The 16,232-nt window shown below is 47.1% G+C and overlaps 1 protein-coding gene across 2 annotated transcripts in view; it reads left to right on the top strand.

Moving 5' to 3' along the window:
- Positions 1-16,232, top strand: part of LOC115080047 (C-terminal-binding protein 2) — a 71,479-nt gene that overhangs the window by 30,940 nt on the left and 24,307 nt on the right. The gene's annotated exons all lie outside the window — the stretch shown is intronic.

Raw genomic sequence — 16,232 nt, 5'->3', positions numbered from 1 at the left:
TGTGGTCTCAAACTATCTTTTAGAGAAGCCGGATTTGGTCAAAGCTTCTATCTTATGTATGGTTGATTATTGTAATTCTACTCTCATTGATTTACCTGCTGTGACTCTAAATCCCCTGCAATTACTGCTTAAGGTGCTGCTTGTTTGATTTCTGGTTGCAAAAGAAGTGATCACATTTCCTCTGTGCTGATGAACCTTCATTTGCTTCCCATCACTGAACGTATTAAATATAAAATTGCTGTCATTGCTTTCAAATTGATTTCCTCCTCTGTGACACCGTGGGGCAATGCTCTGCTGCATTTGTATTGTCCAACATGTCAGCTGCGCTCTCTGAAAAGAGCCTTTTGGATGTACTGTCAGTGCACCACACGAGACTTGCTAGCATTAGAGACTGTGCTTTCTCTGTGACAGCGCCTATCCTCTGGAATTCTTTTCCAGAGGCTTTTCGGCTGGCTGAAGGATTAAAAACTTTTAAGTCCTTGTTGAAAACATGGCTGTTCAAACAGGCATTTTATTAGACATTGGTGCTCCTGTTGAAGCATTTCTAAGTGGGCTGCCCGTGGCCCACTTAGTACTGCCCTTGTGAAGGCTGCGTCTTCTCGGGCCTGAACATCCAGGCGGTAGAACCTGGAGAAGGTGTGTAGGGAGGACAACGTTGCCGCCCGACTGATCTCAGTGGGCGATAGCAGCTTGGTTTCTGCCCAAGATACTGCCTGGGCCCTAGTAGAATGAGCCTTAACCTGAAGTGGTAAAGGCTTTCCTGCCTCTATGTAGGCTGCCTTGATTACTTCCTTGATCCAGTGGGCTATGATTGCCCGTGAGGCCGCTTCTCCTTGTTTCTTCCTGCCGTGAAGAACAAACAAGCGATCGTTTTTCGCACTGGTTCCGGTCTTTCCAGGTATTGCACCAGGAGTCTGCCGATATTTAGATGGCGAAGAAGGCGGGAGTCTTCCGAGTCCTTATGTTCATCCAGAGATGGTAGGGAGATGGCCTGGTTCAAATGAAACTCTGAAACCACTTTTGGTAGGAAGGAGGGGACAGTGCGCTGCTGTATGGTTTCAAGGGTGAACCTAAGGAATGGTTCCTAACAGGATAGTGCCTGTAGTTCGGAGATGCGACGAGCTGAACATATTGCCACCAGTGTTAAGATACATAGTGACAGACTGGGCGTTGGTCTGAAGGAAGCCCCCGCTAGGAAGTCTAATACCAGATTGAGGTTCCATAGGGGCACTGGCCACTTTAGGGGTGGCCGAAGGTGCTTAACCCCTTTTAGGAAACGGGTCAAATCTGGATGAGCTGATAGATGGATACCGTTCACTTTGGCTCTGAAGCAGGAGAGGGCGGCTAATTGGACCTTGAGGGAGTTGAATGACAGCACCTTCTTCATATTGTCCTGTAGAAACTTCCGAATCATGAGGATCTTGGCCGTCTGCGGGAGTATTTCGCAGTCCTCGCACCAGGCTTCAAATATTCTCCAGATCCGTATGTATGCCAGGGATGTATGCCAGTCAAAAAAGCAAACAATGTTAGGAGTTATTAGGAAGGGAATGGTTAATAAAACGGAAAATGTCACAATGCCTCTGAATCGCTCCATGGTGAGACCGCATCTTGAATACTGTGTACAATTCTGGTCACCGCATTTCAAAAAAGATATAGTTGTGATGGAGAAGGTACAGAGAAGGGGATGGAACAGCTCCCCTATGAGGAAAGGCTGAAGAGGTTATGGCTGTTCAGTTTGGAGAAGAGATGGCTGAGGGGGGGGGGATATGATAGAGGTCTTTAAGAACATGAGAAGTCTTGAACGAGTAGATGTGAATCTGTTATTTACACTTTCAGATAATAGGACTAGGGGCCATTCCATGAAGTTAGCAAGTAGCACATTTAAGACTAATCGGAAAAAATTCTTTTTCACTCAGTGCACAATTAAGCTCTGGAATTTGTTGCCAGAGGATGTGGTTAGTGCAGTTAGTGTGTAGCTGGGTTCAAAAAAGGTTTGGAGAAGTTCTTGGAGAAGTCCATTAACTGCTATTAATCAAGTTTACTTAGGGAATAGCTACTGCTATTAATTGCATCAGTAGCGTGGGATCTTCTTGGTGTTTGGATAATTGCCAGGTTCTTGTGGCCTGGTTTGGCCTCTGTTGGAAACAGGATGCTCGACTTGATGGACCCCTGGGTGTGACCCAGCATGGCAATTTATGTTCTTATGTTGAGACACCTGCTGGCTCCTGGTTCCTCCCTGGTGGCTGATGTAGGCAACCATTGTAGCGTTGTCCAACATTACTCGAATCGCTTTGCCTCGGAGTCTGTGGCTGAATCGCAAGCACGCTAGACTGACTACTCGAGCTTCCAGGCGGTATATGTTCCATCCCACCTCTTCCTTGCTTCATTGTCTGTGGGCCGTCAGTTCCTGACAGTGGGCTCCCCACCCTTACAGGCTCGCATCCGTGGTGAGCAAGATCCAGTTTGGTGGAGATAGGCTTACTTCTCTGCTTAGGTGGTCTTCCTGTAGCCACCAATGAAGCTGAGAGCGTATCTCTGCTGGTAGTTGGAGGCGAATTGAGTAGTCCTGGGACAGTGGGTTCCAGCGCAACAATAAGGAGCGCTGGAGCGGTCGCATGTGGACCCTTGCCCACGGGACGACCTCCAGGGTTACTGCATGAGGCCAAGGACTTGAAGATAGTCCCATACCTTGGGGCGTGCATTGGTCTACAATCGTCGTAATTGTTCCATCAGTTTCCTTCTCCTCGGGGGAGGGAGGAAGACTTTGTTCTGTTTGGTGTTGAAACGGGCCCCGAGGTACTCTATAGACTGAGAGGGTTGCACACTGCTCTTGCCCATGTTCACAACCCAACCGAGCTCTTGCAGTAGGTTCTTGACTCTGCTGGTCACCTGTTGGCACTCTTTCGAAGATTTTGCCCTGATCAGCCAGGTAAGGGTGCACCAAGATCCCTTCCTTCCTCAGTGTTGCTGCCACGACCACCATAATTTTGGAGAATGTTCTAGGGGCGGTTGCTAGGCCGAAGGGTAGCGCTCGGAACTGGTAATGGTGACCCAGTATCGCAAAGCGTAGAAAATGCTGATGATCTTGATGGACTGGAATGTGAAGGTAGGCTTCAGAGAGGTCCAGGGAGGTTAGGAACTCTCCTGGTTGTACTGCCATTATTACTGAGCGAAGAGTCTCCATGCGGAAGTGTAGTATCCCTAGATGATGGTTGACATTCTTGAGATCCAAGATGGGTCAGAATGATCCTTCCTTCTTGGGAACGATAAAATAGATGGAATAGCGCCCCGTATTTTGTTGGGGCGTAGGAAACATCATTCGAGAAGGTTACTCTCTGGAGTTCTGCAGCATTTCCCGGGACAAATTTTATGATGACACCCTGCCACTCCCACACCAAGAGACTGGCAGTGGAAGCCATTCTGACAAGACCACTCAGTCTGAAGACAATATCTCCGATTAGTACCCATTTGTCCGACGTGATTTTGACCCATCTTTGGTAGAAGAGGGAAAGGCGACCCCCCCCCCCCCTCTATTTCCTCTTCCTGTGGACTGTGACCTTCCGGAGGGACAAGGTGTCTGGAACTGTGAGTTCCTCTAGGGTCTAAAGCGTTGAAAGCCTTTGCCTCTGGTTCTTCAGGGGAGGGACGCTGGGATCTTTTACCCCTGTTTTCCGGTAGTTGAGGCACTGGAGATTCACCCACTTGCTGGTTAACTTCTCTAATTCGCTTCCGAATAAGAGAGATCCTTTAAAGGGCATTCTTGTGAGATTTGCTTTAGATGTCACGTCAGCAGACCAGTTCCGCAGCCATAGTTGTCTTCTGGCTGCCACTACTGAGACTACTTCTCTGGCTGAGGTACACACCAGATCTGAGCTTGCATCCATCAGGAAGGCTGCTACAGGTTCCATCGTCTCATCGATATACGTTCTGGAGTTATTTGCCTCTCTAGAGGAGCAAGCAGGAACGTGCCACTAGTGCGCAGCAGGAAGCAATCTGCAGTGTCATTGCTGTTGAGTCGAAGGCTTATTTAAGAATGGATTCCAGTAATCTATCCTGAGTATCCTTCAATGCAGCCCCTCCCTCAACGGGAGTGGTTGTTCGCTTTGAGACGGCATAGACCATGGCGTCCATTTTCAGAAAACGCAGGCGTTCCTTGGTCGCTGGTTCCAGAGGGTATAAGGCTTCCAAGGCCCGACCTCCTTTGAAGCAGGCCTCCGGGGCATCCCACTCCAGGTCAATCAGTTCCTGGATGGCTTCCATCATTGGGAAGTAGCATGAGGCTTTATGAAGGGACACCAAGATGGGGTTCTTCTTTGGTTCTGTCATAGAGTCCATGCCTGGAATACCCAGAATCTTCAGAGTCTGGAAACGAGGGCTGGTAATCCATCCTTGTGGAAAAAGTGAAGCATGGTTCGGTATAATTCCAGACCTGGAGGGATTTCTCCTTCTTCCAGGGAGTCACCATCATCATCTGAGGTGTCCGGGTCCCTGTCAAGGAAATTCTTGGTTAGGCGAGGCATCCGAGTAGGGCTGGGAGGATCTTGTGCTTCCGGCAGGGGTTGAGCCCGGGACGCAGCCGGGCTGATTGCGCCTGAACAAAGGCTTGCAGAACTTGGAAAAATTCTAACCAGGAGAAGGTCCCTGGGTCCATGTTAATCCCAGGGGGAGTCGGAGTAGGGGCCCCAAGAGGTGCCCTCTTGTGAAGAAGCCATCGGAGTTGCATAGATCCAGGTAGCTATCATATGTAGTAGTTCCGGACCCATCTTCAGACAGTGAGGGACCATGCTTTGGTCCCCGCTGGTCTTCTTTGCAATGCTGACACAGACAGGACTCCAAGCTGCACGGCTCTTATGTGGCAGGCTGTGCAAAGAGAGTGCCTTCTGGTCTTCTTGGATGCTGGTGCCATTGCCTCAATATCTAGACACACAGGTAATGAGCTTCAATGCGCACGTGCAGTTGTAAGCGTGGCTGTGCGTGTAGTTATGCGCACGGAGTGCGTTCAGTTGTGAGCGCGGTTATGCACGCTGCTGTGCGCACATCTGTATTGGACGCGCACAAGTTAGGCGCATCGGCCGTCCGGCCTGCCCTGCACCTTCTGCCAGTTGAAAAGGAAAGTTGGCGCCGATGCCCCCCCCCCCCCCCCCCCACCCCGAGGGTCTCCACATGTGCGGACCCTTGCACCGGGTCAGGGCCTAGCCCGACTAAGGCTGCTAAACCCGATCGGTGCTCCCTTTTTTTTTACCTCGCCGGAAGAAGGAGGAATCTGTACTGCAATTTGAGCTCTGGAGACCGGAGACCTGAATTTAAAGTTTTCTGCTTAACTGGTCTCGGTGCTTACCGATCGTGTATCAGACGGTCTCCAGCTGCGGGGGGAGAGGGTTTTACCTTCACCGCTGTGCTTGGTTATGCACACGCTGCCTTTCAGCCACTCTGGGGGCTAAGTTCACGCCGGGAACCGGCTACCGGACCAAGACACACCTCTGAGGGATATCGGAAATCACCTCAGGAATTCTCAACTGGGGGAAGGACCCTTAGGTATCACAGCAGGAGAGCGGGGCTCGATCTTCTTTAAGGTAATTTTGTCTTCTTGCTATAATTTTCCTAACACTGTGCTAGTGTGTGGGAAAATGTCCGCATCTGCTAGGAGACTGAGAGATACTGACGAGCTGAGGTCACTTCAGGGGTATATCTAGGGTGATGTCAGCTTTGAAATCTGACTCCATCTCCCGTCTGCTAGCAGGGGAGCACATAACCCACTGGTCCTGAATCCATCTGGCTACACACTAGGAAAATGAAATTATCAGGTAAGTAATTTCTCCATTTTATTAGACATTGGTGCTCCTGTTGAAGCATTTACTTGAATGACATTACCAACGTACACAGTCGTATTTTGTGTGTCCAGTGATTAATTACTTTTCCCTGTATGTACCCGGATCAGTCCAGACTGCTGGGTTTTGCCTCCCTTCCAGCAGTCGGAGAGAGAGAAAAACTTGGACACCCCTTCTTAAACCGGTGTGCCACCTGCATCTCTTCAGTATTTCTCTGTCTCCAGCAGATGGAGGTGGTGCAAAACCTGCGGTGTTGACTTTGGCAAAAAAAAAAAAAAAAAAAGAGATTAAGTGAGATTAGGGGAAGTTTTCCTTTTCTTGCTTCTCCTTAACAGATCAGGCAGGAAGAACAGAAGGTTAATCCTCCCAGGGGGTCGGCAGGTACCCGGAGCTGGGGTTGGATACCCTGACTGCTCCTTCTCTCCGTGTGTCTTCAGGGGTGCATACCAGTGGTCCAATCCCTCCCCCAGCCTTGTTTCAGGTCCCGGACGCACCAGCACAGCAGACTCTCTGGTAACTTTCTTTTAAAGTTAAAAAAAAATATAAATCGGCCGCTTGTTTCTTTTCTATTTTCTGCTGCAGCAAACACAGGCTCAGCAGCAGGGCTGTGTGGTGCCTGCGTTTTCTCTGGCGCCCGTCCTCTAGTGCTCCTTCCTCCATTTTTTTCCTGGCCGTGCCGCGTGCTGCACGTTGCTCCAGCTGCAGGGAGTCCTGCGCAGGCCTTTGTTCACGGTGCCTCCCCGGTGGGGAGGGGACATCGGAGGGCATCCGGGGAGCAGCAAGGAGTCCCATGGAGTGGGTGAAGGATTCGATTTTGGTAAGCCTGTAATTGCCCCGTTCCCGCGGAGCGTGGGAATGGTGGACATTTTGAATCCCTTTGCTCTGCATTGGTGGAGGGGATTGCCCGCCCTCCCTTTCCCCCACTGGCTCACGACCTGTGAGTCTTCAAGGCTCTGGTTGGCATAGACCGCATGAGGATCCCGCGCCCCTGGTGGGGGATGTTGGGGTCAGTTGCTGCCCTTCTCTGCAGACTTTGTGCTTCTCATGCCCAAAGCTTATCTGGCAAGCCTTTCTCAGGATGGTGAGGCATTGGCGTGCAGGCCACTGGACGGTCCTATGTCCCCTAAGGTCACCAGGAGGATGGAGCCTCAAGGGGCTACTAGGTTTCGGAAACTCCGGGGCCCAGGTGATCCTCCTAGGGGGATTCGCAGCCAGGGCCAGATATGTCTGCACCTCCCCCTCCCTCCACCATGGTGGATCAGGGGGGATGAAGTAGAGAAGCCTTTACAGGTGGATGGTGATGATCCTAGGGTCGTCTGCTTATTTCAGAGAAATGAACTCGTTCCGCTAATCCCACATGTCCTCGCTGAGTTGGGAATTGCGCAGCTTCAGGAGGTACCGGGTCAGGACACGGTGGATCTGTGTTTAAAAAAGGATTGGATAAGTTCTTGGAGGAGAAGTCCATTGCCTGCTATTAAGTTCACTTTTATTTATTTTTATTTATTTAAGTTTTTTTATATACCAACATTCAAGACAGTAGTCCCATCATGCTGGTTCACAAGAAACAGGGGTGCAATAAACTTTACAATTTGAACAATGGTGCAGAAAAGCAGTTACATGTAACAGGGAATCAATAACTAGGAGTAAGAAGGAAAATGAAGATCAAATAATTATATATATATATATATATAATAACATTATAAGAGGTGGCTATTAATGCTATTACTAGCGAAGAATGTTGATTGGCTATTAATGCTATTACTAGCGAAGAATGTTGATTGGAGGAGGTTAAGTAATGTTGGAGTTAGGAAAGGCCTGCGTGAACTTAGAGAATAGCCACTGCCATTAGCCATGGTTACATGGAATAGACTTAGTTTTTGGGTACTTGCCAGGTTCTTATGGCCTGGATTGGCCACTGTTGGAAACAGGATGCTGGGCTTGTTGGACCCTTGGTCTGACCCAGTATGGCATTTTCTTATGTTCTTATGATCCTTTTCTGGCTGGGCTGCGGGGTCTGGCCACAACATTCCCTTTTCATCCTATGCTTCGAGATTGGGATACTCTGGAATCTGGCCTGCGAGTGGGAAGAGCTATGGACAAGCTCTGTCCCCTGCCTGAGGACTCCTTGGAACTCCTGAAGGTTCCTAAAGTGGATGCCTCTGTGTCAGCTGTCACCAAGAGGACGACTTTTCTGGTGGTAGGAGCTGCGGCTCTTAAGGACCTTCAGGATAGGAAACTCGAGGGCTATCTTAAGAGGATTTTTGAGGTGCATTGGTGATTCCTGCTGCGGTTTGCAGCAGTCTCATGCAGCGAGCGAGCCTAAGGTGGGTTCAGCAACTCCTCAGTGCGCAAGATCTCCCTCCTCAGGAGTTGGAGCAGGCAGAGCATTTAGAGGCTGCGGTGGCGTATGATAGCGGATGCCCTGTATGACCTCCTCCGTACCTTGTCCAGAATAATGGTGTCCGCAGTCTCGGCGAGACAGTTTTTGTGGTTACGCAGCTGGTCAGCCAACGTTTCCTCGAAGTCTCAGCTGGGGGCGCTCCCCTTCAAGGGCAAGTTCCTGTTTGGTGAAGATCTGGAGCAACTGATCAACTCAGGAGAGAATAAAGTAAAGCTCACAGAGGGCAAGCCTAAGGGGCCTAAAAGTTTTCTCTCTTCTTGCTCTCACTTTCGGGGTCAGAGACATTTTCGTCAGAGTAGAGCGCTCCCCCGGGACAGAGGCAATCGTTGGGGAGGTTTCCATCTTCTCATTCCTTTTGGGGATATAGACCCAACTGCAGTGGATTCACTCAGGGATCCTCTGGGCCCAAGCCCTCTCAATGAGACAACGCCGGCCCATTCCTCTGTTCCGGTCATAGGGGGATGGATGTCCCTTTTTTTACGAGGAGTGGGTCAAAGTAACGTCGGACCAATGGGTTCTAAACATCATAGAACACGGCTACGCTTTAGAATTTGCTCAGCCTATGCAAGACCTGTTCCTGATCTCTCCCTGCGGGTCACCCATGAAGAAGGAGATCGTCAATCAGACCCTGCGCCGCCTGGAAGATCTTGGGGCCATTGTTCCGGTTCCTCCAGATGAGTGCAGGACGGGAAGGCACTCCATCTATTTTATGGTCCCCAAAAAGGAAGGTTCCTTCTGTCCGATTCTGGATCTCAAGAATGTGAACAAAGCTCTCAAAGTGCTGCATTTTCGGATGGAAGCCCTCCGCTCAGTTATTGCAGCGGTGCGGTGGAATTCAATGCCAGGGTATGTAGCTTCAGCAGTTAGTGTTACTGGGTTTAGATAAGTTCCTAAAGGTTAAATTCATAAACTATTACAGTAATTAATAAGCATTAGTAGCTTATGATCTATCTAATGTTTGGGTAATTGCCAGGTTCTTATGGCCTGGATTGGCCACTGTTGGAAACAGGATGCTGGGCTTGATGGACCCTTGGTCTGACCCAGTTTGGCATTTCTTATGTTGTTATGGGAGACAGCCAGCATGGATTTATCCAAGCAAATTCTTGCTTAAGAAATCTACTTTTTTTTTTTTTTGAAAGGTTTATTAAAATTGTGGATAAAGGTGAACTAATAAAAATGTAATGTATTGGGAATTTCAGAAGGTGTTTCATAAAGTCCTTCATGAGAGGCTTCTAAGAAAACTAAAAAGTCATGGGATAAAAGGTGATGTCCTTTGTGGATTGCAAACTGATAAAAAGACTGTAAACAGAATTAAATGGTCAATTTTCACATAGGAAAAAGGTAAACAGTGACTCCACTCAAGGATCTGTACTTGGACCGGTGCTTTTCATTATATGTATAAATGGTCTAGAAAGGGAATTCATTACCGGAGGATATGGTTAGGACAGTTAGTGTAGCTGGGTTTAAAAAAGATTTGGATAAGTTCCTGGAGGAGAGGCCCATAAACTAATTCTCAGCATTCAGACAGGTTAATTCACAACCAGTGGGTTATGCACCTCTACCAGCAAATGGAGATGGACTAGGCTGACTTCACGGTATATATACCCCTGCTCTGACATCCACCCGCCAGTATTCTCTGTCTCCAGCAGATGGTGGCAATGCAGCTCCCTATTGGGGATCGCTTGTCTTAATAAATAAAATAAAGAGAAACGAAGGAAGAGATTAATCACACACAGCTTCTCCTGAGGTGATATCTCATGATCCCTCCTTCAGTCAAGTGTCTCAGTCTGGTAGCCATTTTTCCAGCATAGAGTTAGCTGCCAGGAAAAAAAATCAGCTGAGAGGCTAGGGGTTGCAGGAAGCCGAGCGCAGCTGTGAAGGCATTAGTCCTCTCCCCCTGCAGCCGGAAACAGACTCTGTACTCAGCCAGGTTGGGCTGAGGTCAGGTAAGGGGATGCAATAAAAAGAAATAATACATGAGAGGAATAATTTTAGAGATTCTCTTTCGAACCTTGGCATGTCGATCTGACATTCGTTCCTGCCTCTGTGAAGGGGCTTTATTTATTTTTTATTTATTGTTTTTTTATATACCGCCACTCATCAAAGATATCGCGTCGGTGTACAGAGAACAAGAACATACGCCAGAGCGTTCTACATTAAACAAGTAAAAAACAAATGAAGCGTTATACATTAAACAAGTAGGGAAAAAAAATATGGCAAATAAAAATGGAGGATAACATGGGAAAACTGATATCAATTAAATATCATTTGGAAGTGAGTGGTAAAGAGTAGCGTGGTAACTTATAAATAACACATGGAAGGAGAGAAGGAGAACATAAGTTAGAGACTAAATAAGGTATGTCAAAGATACAAGGTAGTTATATGGAACGTGAAGGTAATAGAGCATGATAGGAGAATAGGTATTAGGTGTAGGTGAGAAGGGCAGAAATTGGGTGTAAAGGAACGGATGGGTATCATGTATAGGCTTGAGTGAATAGCCATGTTTTGAGTTTTTGTTTGAATATCTTAGGAGACAATTCAAAACGTAATTCAGTGGGCATAGTATTCCATAGTGTGGGGCCAGCTAGGGAAAGGGCTCGAGCCTTGGTAGATGCATAATTAAATAGTTTGGGAGAGGGGTCTGTAAGGTGGCGAGGTATGGATTTCTGGTCGGTCTGTTAGATGTATGAAATTGTAATGAGTTAGTGAACCATTTCATTTCAGGATTGTGTAAGGCTTTATGGATGAATGATAGTGTCTTGTATGTGAGAGTGAATAGGGAGCCAATGTAACTTTTAAAACAGGTGTAATATGTTCCTTTGAACCAGTGTTGGTGAGGATACGAGCTGCTGTATTTTGCAGGATTTGCAGAGGGTGGATGGAGTTTTTGGGTAGGCCTAATAGAAGAGAGTTACAATAGTCCATTTTAGAAAAGATCATAGCTTGTAGAACTGTGCGGAAGTCGGAAAGGTGAAGTAGAGGTTTAAGGTTTTTAAGGGTATGTATCTTGAAGAAGCACTCTTTGAGTATTGCGTTAATAAATTTTTTGAATGTCATTTGATCATCTAGCATGGCTCCTAGGTCTCGGACTTGGTGGGAGAATTGGATGTGTGGCAAGGTTATAAGTGTTGTAGGAGTGGTATGTAGGGGGCTGGGTGTAGATATAATCATCAGTTCTGTTTTAGTGGTATTGAGGGCAAGTTGGATACTATTTAAGAGGTTATTAATTGAGGCAAGAGTGGCTTCCCAGATTTCAAGGGCTTTAGGTAGAGAGTGGGATGAGGATTTGTACATCATCAGCGTACAGAAAGTGTGGAAGCTGAAGGTTGGAAAGGAGATGGCAGAGGGGTAATAGATAAATGTTAAATAGAGTAGATGACAAGGAGGAGCCTTGAGGGCATTGAGGGACCCCTTGCATAAGGCTTGGGGAGTCGCGGCAGTTTTGGCGGGTTGATCAGCATTTTGGCTAGGCCCCACTCTCAGGCTTCTGATGTGCTACATGGTAGGCCGTGATGGCGATCACGTGCTTCCTACGCAGGTCTGCCACAAAACTGTGACTGATGTTGATTTGTGCCTGCATGTTCAGGTTGGGCGTCCATCTGGACTGTGCGGATTGGGTGTCCAAAGTTTGGGCGTCCAAAGTTTGTGCGTTCTTTGGATCCTAGTGCGTAAGCTCTTCATAAGAGAGTACATGGTCATGGGATGTCCTCTCCATACTTGGGTGTCGTAATTTTGGGCATGCTGCCTGAGTTTGCCTTGTACAGGATGCACAATTATCAGACGCTTGTTTGTTTGTAAGCGTGCACCTAGTGAACGTCTTATTTATGCACCGGTAGCAAAAATCCTAACTGCCTTGCGATTTGCACTGCTTGCCATATTCAGGCATCAAAGCAGGCTGTCCTCTCTAATCTTATCAGCACTGCTTGGTGGCTCAGGGAGAGTTGTCTCCCGCAGATATGGCTAAATCTGGTCCTTCCAAGCATGATTTGGGAATGGGGACTGGAGGGGGATCTGTCAGAAATTTTGCCTGGTTTTGAGGCTCTCCAAGCTAGAATTTTAGCAGGGAAGGACTTCCCAGTGGATGCTCTCCAACGTCCCCTGGTTTTGGTATGGATCCTTTCGCCTTTTACATAGGTGGAATTTTTTCAAGGGCTGCAATCCATTCTAATGTTCGGCGGAACCGGCTAAATCTTGAAGTTCAGGAGCGCAGGCTGCAGAATCTCACAAGTCTGGTGCCGCGGATAACTGTCTGAGTACACTCGGCCTGCTGTGGGTTCCATGCATAGGGCAATCCTTACTTCTTCCAGGTTTGGAATCGTGGATGGGTCGCCGACTATGATCTCTATCCAGGTGTTGGTTCCATGTCTGAGCCATGCTAGTTCCTTGTTTGGCCTTGAATGGGGTACTCGGGAATCTGTTAAAGGGGGATGAGCCTTGATAGGGCTGTACCTTGGATTCAACAGCGAGATAGAGTAGTTGCATTTTCTGAAGCGGATGCCTTGTTGTGTGCAGTCTCCAAGCGGACGACCTTTCCTGCAGAAGGGGGGTGGGGGGGCATCAGAGGGTTGGAGAACATAAGAACATGGAGCTGCCTACCTGCTGCCTAGACCCGAAGAGAGAGCGGAAACTATCGTGGCAGCTCTATCGTGCATTAAAAGTTCCTCACATCTATGCTTCTGAAGGAGTCATGTCTATGCATTTTTCAGGAACATCAGCGTTTCCTGAGCTTGGCAGTTCTGAGACATCATCATCATTTTCAGGTATTATCCTAGCTGGTGTTTGCACACATGAACCTTCCACAAGGTCATGGTGGTAGTACTGGCGTTTCTGTGCAAAGGAGGCACATATCTAGATGATCTATAGTCGTTTCAGATGCTGGAGTATTTCAATGTGTGACTGGTGTGGAGCATCATAGTTGGGAGTTCATTGTTCATGTCTTGGGGTTGATGGCAGCCACTTTGGACATTTTCCCCAGTCAGTTGGTGCGCTTGTGGCCTCTTCAGCGCACATTGCTCTCCCGGTGGCATCCATGGTTGCAGGAGTGCATAGTGTGGTTTCACTTGCAATGGTGACTACAGGCAAATCATCTCAGGGAGGGGACTTCCCTGGAGACAACAGTCTGCAAGGTTCTCATATCATTTGTGAAGCTGCTGAGTTATGGGGCTCCCTATCAGAAATAGGGAGCGCGGAGTACTCTGACTAACATGTTTGTGCTTCACCGAGCGGCTGGAAGTTCGTCCGGTCACAGTACTGTCAGACAATGCATAGATGATGGTCTACATTATTTATTTATCTAGGCGGAACAGAAGCTTTTCCACTCATGTGAGCCCGTTGGGGGTCATCCGATCTCGCGAAGGTACTGCGATTATTCAGTTGGCAATCCAAGAGTGCAAACTTTCAGTGCTCCCGTTAATGTGTGGCCGCCGGGTAGGATATTATAAGCCTTCCTGCCAGGAACATAGATGGACAGCATCTTTCACAAGATTGCTAGCCACACCGCAATCACACTTCTGAAATCTACAGGAGGCCATGTTTGCTGATTTACAAAGACTGCTAGTAGGCAGTGCTCTTAGCCTGTCATTCAAGACAGATCAGTTGCTCCAGGGAACTTTCCACTCAACGATCCAGATTGATTTTGCCTTATGGTTTGGCTCTTGATAGAGTTCGTTGCTGAAGTGTGGTTATTCGTCTGCAGTGATTTCCACTTTGCTCCAGGCCGTAGCGTATTTATCTCCCTGGCTTATGTTAGAGTTTGGGACCTTCCAGGCCCAGAGTGAGGAGCAAGGTCCTCACCCTCTCAGGGAGAAATTCCTTTCCTGTTGGAATTTTCTGACAGAAGGTTGGCTTAGAGGTTTGGTCTTTACCACTCTGAAGGTTCAGGTAGTAACTCTTGCCTGTGACAGAAGGTAAGTCTTTGCTGGACCAGAGGTGTCCCAGTTATTGAAGGAAGTTAACAATTTTCAGCCTCCCTTGCGGCTACTGGTGCTGCTGCGGAACCTTAATTTGGTCCTGACTTGGGTGATTCCCACCTTTCGTCCACTTTGTGGACATTCCTTACAGCTACTTAACTTTGCAGGCAGTTTTTTTTTTCTCATGGCAATCTGTTCAGTGCATCGGGTTTCCGAGCTGCGAGATCTTCTTGCCATAAGCTGGCTTGTGTGTGACTCTGGGGGGGCCTTCTTTCCAACAGTGGTTTCAGGAGTTTCAGTTGACTTTCTCTATTCCCCTTCTCACGCTGGAGGGGGTTTGTGAAGAGAGTGGGTCTCGTTTTTGCATGCTTTAGATGTCAAGTTGCATCAGATGAGATGCTTGCAGTTTTCTGACTCTTTCAGGTAGTCTGGTTGATTATCTCCACCATGAAGCATAAACAAAGGGATTCGACAAAGTGGGCAGCTATAGTTTGGATGCCAAGATTTCTTTTTTGAAGTAACTTATAGCGCGTTCCGCTAGAGCTCCAGCAGTATCGTGTGTGGAGAGTTGATTTTTTTTTTTCCCCTGGTAAGATTTCTTGGGCAGCGACGGGATATTCCTTGCAAACCTTTTCAAACATTGTTGCTTGGATATTTGGGCTTCAAAGGGCACAGACTTCGCGTGTGCTGTGTCTGCAATGGGGGCAGCCTCCTGCTCTGTTCGGGAGTAGCTTTGGTACATCCCACTTGGGTGAATTGATCTACCAGACTAGAGGAAGAAGAAATTACTACTTAACTGATAATTTTCCTTTCTTCTAAGGAAGGCAGGTCAGTCCACAACCCGCTGTTGGCTGCCTACTTGCTTTTCGTTCATCCCTTCTTGTGGGCGATGCAAACTGTTCTGTTCATTCGTTGAAGGACTGCTAAGTGACATAACCAGCCCCTAAGATTAGTGAATACTAATGCTTTTGGCTGAATTCTGTGTTCTTGATTAGGTGGAAACATGACTGGGTTGACTTTCAATAATCATGTTCTCGTTTAACCAGTTTGGCTTTTCCAGAGAATACTGGCAGGCTGATGTCAGGGCGAGGCTATATGTCCTTCACGGACGTCATGTCAGCTTTTACTCCATATCCATCTGCTGGTAGAGGTGCATAACCCACTTGTGTGCATTGTCCTTCCTTCCTTAGAGGAAAGGACATTATCAGGTAAGTAGTAATTTCTCCTTTATTGACTTCTAAGAACTTAAGATTTGCCATACTGTCAGACAAAAGGTCATTCAAGCCCAGTATCCTGTTTCCAAAAATTGGCCAATCCAGGTCACAAGTACCTGGCAAGATCCCAAATGGTAGATTCCATGTTGCTTATCCCAGGGAATTTGTTGAAACCTTTTTTAAACCCAGCCATGCAAACTAGCTTAACCCCCTCTTCCGGCAATGAATTCTAGAGCTTAATTGTGAGTTTATCTTTAAGGATTTATGTATCACCTGATGCCGGGGCTATAGGTGATTTACAGTATTAACATACCTAATAAAGTCAATATAAAAACATAAAACAGATAAAATCTTCTAAACATATTATAAAATTAATAAAACATCAAGACAAAATAGTGAGCAACACAAAACATTAAATAAAATCAGTAAAATAACAATCACTTAATCAGCATTCACCTAAAAACAACTAAAAGCGGAGCTAGTCAAAGGCCAACTGAAACAGATAAGTCTTCAGCATGGTTTTGAATTGAATTGAATTGAATTGAATTGAATTTGAGAGTAAAATAATTTGTTTTGAATGGGCTACCTAATAACTTCATGGAGTGCCTCCTAGTCTTTGTATTTTTTGAACGTGTAAATAACAGATTTACATTTACCTGTTCTATTCCACTCATGATTTTATAGACCTCTTATCTTCTCCATTCTGAACAGACCCAGCCCCTTTAACTTTTCCTTGTAGGGGAGCCGTTGCATCTTGATTATCATTTCAGTTGCCCTTTTCTGTATCTTTTCTAATGTAACTATATTTTTTGAGATGCAGCGACCAGAACTGTACACATTACTCTAACTGTGGCCTCCTCATGGAGTGATTCAGAAGCAT

This window comes from Rhinatrema bivittatum, chromosome 18, assembly GCF_901001135.1.
Source record: "Rhinatrema bivittatum chromosome 18, aRhiBiv1.1, whole genome shotgun sequence".
In the NCBI taxonomy this organism is placed as follows: Eukaryota; Metazoa; Chordata; class Amphibia; order Gymnophiona; family Rhinatrematidae; genus Rhinatrema; species Rhinatrema bivittatum.
This window is presented reverse-complemented; position numbering and strand designations above follow the sequence as displayed.